The sequence below is a fragment of the Rhinichthys klamathensis genome, unplaced genomic scaffold (assembly GCF_029890125.1).
Source record: "Rhinichthys klamathensis goyatoka isolate OS25496 unplaced genomic scaffold, OSU_Roscu_1.1 h1tg001043l_1, whole genome shotgun sequence".
Taxonomy (NCBI): Eukaryota; Metazoa; Chordata; class Actinopteri; order Cypriniformes; family Leuciscidae; genus Rhinichthys; species Rhinichthys klamathensis.
The window spans coordinates 430,458-439,673 of record NW_026607318.1 but is presented as its reverse complement, the minus strand read 5'-3'; the positions used below and the strand labels follow the sequence as shown (position 1 = coordinate 439,673).

Here is a 9,216-nt window from a genome sequence, read left to right as displayed (position 1 = left end):
CCATAATCACATTTCCACCCCATTTTCGTTTCCTCTTTTGACCTGAAATGCAATGCTATGGGGGTTTTGAGGAATTGACAGGTGCATTTTCAAGGCTCTGCAGCAAATTCTGAGAAGTCTAGCATTTGCATTTCCAACTCCTTTTTCACCATTCATTCAGTTAGTCATTGAACATTTCGTGTACACACGGGCTCTGTCAATGACTTCATTCACTGTTTGAATAAAGGTGATTTATTCCACGAAAAGACCTTAAGTCCTCTGTTAGCCTCCTTTTTGTGCTTGTAGACAGACCTCTGAGAGAAAGGTAAATGGATATGCAGAAAAACTTCCAGAAACCAATGTGCCGTGCTGCTATAATATTTTGCCCCCCCCCCCCCCCCCCCCTTTTTTTTTTTAAATTTTTTTTTTTTTTTTTTTTTTTTTGTGCGCTAGGAAGGGAGATTTGTATCTTCCTTTTTAAAAGTGTTTGTCTATTGGTTTTTAAAAGTTGTTTAACTTGTGTTCTGAGAAAATGTGCGCCCCCCCCCCCCCCCCCTTTGTTTTTGGTCCTCAATAAGTGCCAATATATGTATATAGATCAAAAAATTTCTTCTAAAATATTACTTGTTTGCGTTGTTCCACATTTCCGGTCTATGATGACTGTAGACACTTTAATGTTTGATAGGTTTTTCTCCTATACTGTGTAATGTAACCAGAAAATATGCAGATCAACCTGGAACAAAACACTTTCAATCTGAGTGAAGCAAAGCCTATCATTGAGGTTTTTGGTTTAAGGTAGTGGTTTGTCTTACAGTAAGACTTTTTCTTGAAATGCATATACAGTTTTTTTTATTTTTTTTTATGGAAACCACCTAGGATGGAATCTGAGTTTAGTGTTTCCTTCTGAGAAAGGCCCCCTTTTTTTTTTTTGAATTTTTTTTTTTGATTTTTTTTTTTTTTCATATAACCCCCTCTACACTCAAGGGACCAGTGGTGTACCTCTTGTGGTTATTAATGTATTTTTATGTGGGTGTAATATTTTTTTTTTCCCTTTTTTTTTTTTTTTTAATCTGACCTGGGGGGGGCAAATAAAGAACATGAAAATTGTACAACTACAGATGTTTCTTCTTATAAAAACACTCATAATTGATCACTTAAGATCAGGGGATTATTATTGTAGGATGACAAACAAACAGCCTCACCAAAGTTGTTAAATTTTGTTAGAGGAGAACATTCATGTCTATAAAGATGCTTTCGTATATATTTTTAAAAGATTTAAAACCTTTAAAGGTTTTTGTCCTCCCTCATTTCAGATAGATTGATATATGGACCTGGCCTCTATATATTTATTTGATAACTCCACATAGCAATGCGCTGTGGATGTTTCTTGATCTTCTTTTTTTTCTTTTTTTTCTTTTGTCGTCTTCTCTCTTTCAAAAAGTTAAAAGAAAATTAAAAGAAATGTTATCATTCACGCAAATTACTTGTTCTCATGTGTTTGTCTCTCACAAACATCACTGGACTTCTGTCCATGTACACACGCTCAGATATCATTTTTACATCACAGCTTTGATAAACACTTCAGTATGCCATAACATGTAGTTCATATGGCAGTTACAAACAGCTATGTATGGGGGTCCTAAGCAAAACTTTGTGAGGGTGGCCCTGTCAGTGCGTTCATAAAAACCCCAAAATGACCCCCAACCCCTTAATCTGTTCTTTCAGAGCAGATTCACTGTCAATACACAACAGTGGGTCGAAACCATCAGTAATACATAAAACAAAAACAAAAGGACAAATACAAAAGAAAAAAGATTACAAATGAAATGAACAATTTAGCCTAATAATAATAGCAAGTCTCTATTTTGAATATGCAGTTGTCATAACTACTTACAGTAAATGCTTTCAGCCTACACAGTGAGTCCTTCACTTAGAAAAACTGAAGAGATAATGTTATTGTATAATGGTCGGTGCATATGGATTTATTAACTGTTGGATAGTCAAGGGGATAAATATGTAGGCCTAATTGTAATGCTGAATGGTATTCAGTATTCTTAATGGTGATTAACATTAATGTAGGCTAGTATGTAACCTTTTTTTCGTAAACATAAATTAAAGGTAAGGGTGAGCGGGGCACAAACTAACGCAGGGCTAGTTGTAACGTATTGTTTAAAACTTTTTAAAGGTTTGTTTAAAAGTACATTTTTCATCACGTTTTTAGTATTGATTTAAAATGAGATAAATCTGATATTTTAATCTCCAATATGTTATTTAACAGTTGATATGGTTCTATAATGCTTCGCTAACTAGTAGAAGATAGCAGGGTTTAAATCCCAGTTGCGCAGGTGGGGCATGTTGTAACACTCCGTTACAATGTGCCCCTATTAGAACTTTGCTATTCTATTCTATACTTTTATGAATTATATTGAGAAACCATGAGACTGAGAGTCAATGTTCAGATATTATTCATTATTATTATTATGTTCTGAACTATGCTGTATAGCTGTGTTTTGTGGTGTTTGTTGTCAAACTAAAAAAAAAAAACCTTTTTAAAAATGCCATTATTTTACATGGAAAAGTGTATTTTATTAAGAAAATATTTTAGTTGGTCTTGTATATTTTTTTGATTAGATCAGATAAACATTTTAAGCTGTCATATGGTCATGTTACACAATGTGCCCCTCACATGTTACAATAAGGGCATGTTGTCACATTTCACTTCCATTCTTTCAGGGTAAATCAAGAAAAAAGTATACACTGTATTAATGAAACAAAACCACATAATTGTACTAGATGTGTGAAATTAATGTGGGGAGAACTCAATTCTGTGAACCCCAAGTGAATTTACACAAATTGAGAAAGTCAGAAAGTGTTAGGTTCTGCCCCACTCTCCCCTACTCTCTGATTCTGCAGGCCATGCTGACAAGACTGCAGAATGTCTTAGAGAAAGTTTCAACTTTAACCCTTAAACAGGCAAGAGTGGAAAATGCTAAGCAAAAAATAATTTCATTTCATTTTTATATCATCTGGACTTAAATAAAACATATCCAAAAGATTTTTTTTTTTAAATTGATATATTTTGGATTTTATGAGTTGTGTCTCCTGAGATACGTTGCCTGATTAGGGTATAAAAAAAGGACCAAGTCATTAATCTGTTAACTGTTACTGCCACTGTATGTTTAAAACAATTATATCCCATACTTCACCTGATCTAATGTTGACAAATTATATATCATTCGAAAGCTGACGAACTCAAGATTCAGCCTGTGAAACCCGTTTTGAAATTGGACGTTGTGTTACCATAAAAACGGTTCTCTATATTCTTTTAATGGGCTCCTCCCCTTTTGGGCATCGTCATGTTTCATAATTTATTATCAAAACCTTTTCTAATCTTGACAAAACACATATTGTCAGAAAGGTCTGAGTCTCAAGGTTCCATATTTTGTGACAGAAGTGATATTTGGACAGAATTTTATTAATTTGTTATGGCAGAATGGCAGAATGCATACAATTAAATTCAATGGAATGTAAGTCACCCGGTGGCTATTTTTGGTATTATGCCTAAACAAAATCTCACGGGAACTTCAATTTTTGTGATATCAACATCAAATTTGGAACACAACTTGGTTAGATATATGGCTTTGATTTTAAAGTAATTTTATAGTAAAAAATATTTAGTAAAATACATATTTTATAAAAAAAGAATAAATATTAAGTACAGTATATTTGATTTAATGTAAGATTTAAACTTCCTTAACTTTTTCATACTTTCATTTTTTAAAGTGCTTTCACTTCAGCACTTCTGCTGACTGTTTTCTTTAAAACAAGACCAAAATTAGGTCTATATTCCAAAGCATTCTTGAATTACAATCATTTAAGTTTGAATAGTGCATTTTAAATAGAGCTAGTTTAATCCCTTTTGTATACCCTAAACAGGCAACATGTCTCAGGAGACATACATTTCAAAACGTGCTAAATAACTTAAGCCAAAAAATTGTGTTTTTTGGTGACTCTTTGAAATTAGACCCATATCATTTTAAATTTGTTCTTAATTTGCTACTTTTTCTTGCCAAATTTTATATTCACAAGTGTAAATTTTCAAAGAAAACTCCTTCCTTTTTTATTTTTAAGAAAGATCTTGATATATATATATCTAAATTCGTTGAAGGGCTCTAAAAACTCTACTGTAAGACTCTGCAATGGTGTCAATAATTTAAGCTAGCTTGATATTCTGTTGTTTTTTGTAATGTAACCCTATGTACTGTACTCTTTAGTATTGTGTTTTATTGTCTTGGTTTTTGTATTTGTTATTGTTGCAAAAAAAAAAACGTGCTAAATAACAACATGAACAACATATTACTTAATTTTCTCCTTCAGCACCTTAAGATGTTCACAATTAATGTTAACAGTATTCATTTTTTTTTTAGAAGAAAAGTAAGTTTAATATTATCTCAAAAACTGAATGTTCTGCACCACTAGCAGCCATGTTGGATTTAGGTCAGGCTGACGGGGCTAATTGATCACAAAAAATTTGAAGCAAATCATGTGACCAACATAGCCTACTCAAGACAGACCAGGCTGTCATAAGTGATAAAAGAATTTGATGAAAAAATAGTTATATGCTCAAAAAAAGACAATAAAAACTATGTATCTCGTGAGACACGTTGCCTGTTTTAGGGTTAAGGACAAAAAGAAACAGTGCCATTGTAAGAGTAAAAAACAAAAGTATAATCTGATAAATATAGTTGACAATTAAAAATCGTATTTACTCGGATTTCTAAACAGGAATGAGCGTCGAGCTGTGTTGGGAAGAGTCAAGGTTTAAAAGAAACACGAGCTCCCCCACGTGTTGAAATCCCGACGTTATTTTTTTCTAAACATTAATTTCACTGGTAAAAATCATAAAAATCAGTTGTAACAAGGCGAAGGACAACATTTAGGCCCAACTCATTTAACTTTTTTTTTTAAGGTGATGATGAAAATGTGAGACGCCATAACTATTTTTAAATTAAAATCCAAATTGTCTATCCTTGAAGGTTAGAAAATTGATTAGAATAGAAAATCAAGACAATAAAAGCAGTTTAGATACAAGTCTTTTTTATGAAGGGTAGGCTAGCCTACCTTATAGGCCTACCGTCTTCCAGATGGGAGACATTGAAAAGAATGATGGAAAGATGCAATCGATCCAAATGAAATCTGATCTGTGAGAATTCGTATGGTTTTATTTATTTACTTAGTAAAAATGCTGAGAGATAACGGCCAAGTTCACAAAGCTGTTTTGAATTTAGACACATCTGAGCATCACAACACAGAGGCAGAGCACTAGATAACATTTACAAATTCAGCACTGGAAGAATATTGAATTCTGTATAGCAGCATCCAAGAGAAAATGAATGGAGAACATTTATTGGAAGCATAGTTTTTTGACAGAATTGACAGAAATTCTGTTCATTTTTCAGTGCTTCTGGCACACAGTTTTCAGCGCTGCAATTATTGACCCGATGAGAAAAACCCCTGTCTTGAACAGCATGTACCATATCAGCACTGGATCCAAAATCCCTTACAAAAACAGGAAAAAAAAAAAAAACACATTCAGTAGACGCAAGAGATGGAGATTTATTTGTGATATGCACAAAATCTAAAATTCTGGGTCTGAGATTCACAGCATTCACTAGTAAAATAAAACAGTAAAGTTGTTATGAAATGCATTATGAAATGCCAAAAGTGATTGAAACTATCCAAGAAAAATGACAGCTACAGAACCTTTTCACATTTTCTTATACAAAATGAGTTACTCCATCAATATTCAATTTAATTTTTTTTTTATCTATTATAATTCACTTTGGGACCATATAAAACCTTTTGTTGTGCATGTAATTCTTATTATCATTATTATTATTATTATTTTATTTGTTTATTTTGCTACTGTTTGTTACAGGTCACAGGTCAGAGCATTTTCTTAGCAGGACAATTAGGAGAGTTAAATAATATTGTATTAAAACTGTCAACCGACATTTATACCAAACAGTAAATCATATTTAGTTTATCCTGCATATTGATCTGTACACAATCCAATAAAGCAGTTAACATCAATTCTATAGGCTAATATGATTTATTTCAATATACTGATGGATCAAGTCTCAGATATGCTAACTGGAGAAACTTACTTGATGGTGTAGAGCTTTGGTATGTGGTAGTCAGAGAGGATGATGTTTTATTTACAGTGGATAAATTTGAAGGAAAATCACAGTCTGAATCACACACACACACAAAAAGGAAAAACGTTCTTAGTCGAAAATTTTCAGTTTAAATTTGTTCAATGGTCCAGAATTTCACACTTACCTTCCACTTTTACATAAGCCCTGCTCATTGAATCCAATGACTTGGTTTGGCAGCTATATATTCCCGTATGATTATTATTTGCACTGTGAACATGTATAGAGAGTGTGATACTATTATACGAAGACTCTAGACTGTTCTCAAATTGTTGATCTTTCACCACTTTTTCATGGTTTTGTGGTCCATGGCATGCAAACTGACATGTGAGGGTAAAGTTTTGACCGGAGCAAACTTTCTGCCCTCCACTCACGCTGATGTTGGTCTGACAGCCACCTAAAAGAAATAATTACAGACATGTAGCTCTCCAAATATACATTAAAAAAAGGTTACTACGTACCTTTTCTGAAACTTACCTCTTATATATGATGGAATCAACAGCAGCAAAATGAATTTCAGAAAGCACATGTTTGAACTGAACTGAGACCAACTGTTGAGGTTCAAGTAGAAATAGACTTTGCAGAGAGCAACTCACATGTCATGAACAATAGGAACTGAGACCAACTGTTGAGGTTCAAGTAGAAATAGACTTTGCAGAGAGCCAGAAACTCACATGTCATGAACAATAGGAAATGACTCAGGCTGTGGCTTTGTATTTTATCAGCTGATGATCAATTAGATATATGTTCAAACAATAAAAATCCCTCAAATCAAAATAATTTTGCAGGTTTGAATGAAAAGGTCATCTAAATGAAACATCACCTGCAAACAGTGGCAGTGCAAATCTTGTGACTCCCCATCACGTAAATGTAAATGAAAAAGTATGTCCGGGCTGGGGAGAAGCCACCAGTAGCTGCCAGGGCCACCTCATCTGGCCTGCTATAGCAACAGCACAAGACTGGGAGTTGAAAGTTGACCTGGAGAGGCAACTGAAATTCCCAGAAACTGCCGCCACTACAACGCTGCGGCCTGACATGTTACTCATCTCAGAGTCCTCCAGGCAGATCGTTCTCTTGGAACTCACCGTACCCTGGGAGGACCGCATCGAGGAGGCCAATGAGAGGAAGAGGGCAAAATATGCTGAGCTAGTGGAGGAGTGCCGGAACAATGGGTGGCGAGCGCGATGTGAGCCCATTGAGGTGGGATGCAGATGGTTTGCTGGCCAGTCTCTCTGCAGGGCCTACAACATCCTGGGCATCATAGGGGCCAGTAAGCGAAGGGCTATTAAAGAGGTCACTGAGTCAGCAGAAGTTGCCTCAAGGTGGCTGTGGATAAGGAGAGGAGAACCATAGGTGGGGTAGAGCTACCTGGACACAAGTTGGGGCCTGATCCACCCCAGCTGGGTCGCCTAGGTGAGAGTGTATGATGCTTGAAAGACCCGAAACACTCCGTGATCCCAGGTAAAATCACTGATGATGTGTCCAGGTTGCATCAAGTTGATGTATGGAACAAGCTTAGATGTGAGGGTTAAGACTTCTCAATGCTTCTTATTGTTTCAAAGTTAATGAGGAAGCACGATTTTTTTCCCAATCCACTAATTTAATTGGTTAAGGTTACAGTAGATGGGTTTGCATTACAGATTTGTGCAAAAGTTTTGCAATATTTTCTAAATGTTTATAAAAACTATTGCAAAATGATAGCGTTTCCATTAACCGATGTTATGCGACTAAAACGTTTTTTTTTTCTCGCGCGATAAGTCATTCCAAAAACCATGGCGATGGATGCTGGTTTGCGTATATCGCAGCCACCGCACTATCCATTATTTTTAATGTAGGTGTGTTATCCAGATTAATTTTAAAGCGATTCTTTTTGAGAAAAGTAGCGATTCAATTTAAAGAAAGTATCGATTAATTTTTAGGAAAAGTATCAATTCTTTTTGAAAAAGAAGCGATTAATAAAAAATAAAAAAAGTATTGATTCTTTTTGCGAAAAGTATCGATTCATTTTAAAGAAAGTATCGATTAATATTAAGAAAGTAGCGATTCATTTTGAAAAAGTAGCGATTATTTTTGATAAAAGTAACGATTCTTTTTTGAAGAGTTGTGATTCATTTTAAGGAAAGTAGCGATTCATTTTGAGAAAAGTAGGGATTCTTTTTTGAAAAGTAGCGATTCATTTTTAGGAAAAGTGTCAAATCTTTTTGGAAAAAGAAGCGATTGATTTTAAAGGAAGTATCGATTCATTTTAAGAAAAGTAGCTATTCTTTTTTAAAAAGTAGATAATTTTTTTTTAGAAAAGTAGCGATTCAATTTAAAGAAAGTATTGATTCTTTTTAAGAAAAGTAGCGATTCTTTTTGAAAAAGTAGTGATTCATTATAAAGAAAGTAGCGATTCTTTTTTAGCAAAGTAGCGATTCTTTTTTGAAAAGTAGCGATTGATAGTAAGAAAAGTATCGATTCTTTTTTGAAAAGTATCGATTAATTTTTAGTAAAAGTATCGATTAATTTTAAAGAAAGTATCGATTACTTTTTAAGAAAAGTATCGATTCATTTTAAAGAAAGTATCGATTAATTTTTAGGAAAAGTATCAATTCATTTTAAAGAAAGTATCAATTCATTTTTAGGAAAAGTATCAATTCATTTTAAAGAAAGTATCGATTCATTTTTAGGAAAAGTATCGATTCTTTTTGAAAAAGTAGTGATTAATTGTAATGAAAGTATCGATTCATTTTAAGTAAAGTAGCGATCCTTTTTGAAAAAGTAGCGACTCTTTTTGAGAAAAGTAGCGATTCAATTTAAAGAGAGTATCGAATCTTTTTAAGAAAAGTAGCGAATCTTTTTAAGAAAAGTAGCGATTAATTTTAAGGAAAGTAGCGATTAATTTCAAAGAAAGTATCGATTCATTTTTAGGAAAGGTTGGTGCCTCAGTGACTACGTTTAGAAAAGCTGTCAACCACAGCTGTCAATCATGACGTCACATTCCTGTTTTTATAGCATCAAATAACGAACTAAGAAATACACT

General features: G+C 33.7%; 1 long non-coding RNA gene across 1 annotated transcript; it reads right to left on the bottom strand.

Annotated features, from left to right (window-relative positions):
* Positions 1-5,181: 5,181 nt before the first annotated feature.
* On the bottom strand, positions 5,182-6,422 carry LOC130079410 (uncharacterized). The gene is made up of 3 exons (XR_008806452.1): positions 6,322-6,422; positions 6,147-6,230; positions 5,182-5,538 (listed from the first exon to the last, which is right to left on the bottom strand). It is a non-coding gene; the product is annotated as an uncharacterized LOC130079410 (long non-coding RNA).
* Between the last annotated feature and the right edge of the window lie 2,794 nt (positions 6,423-9,216).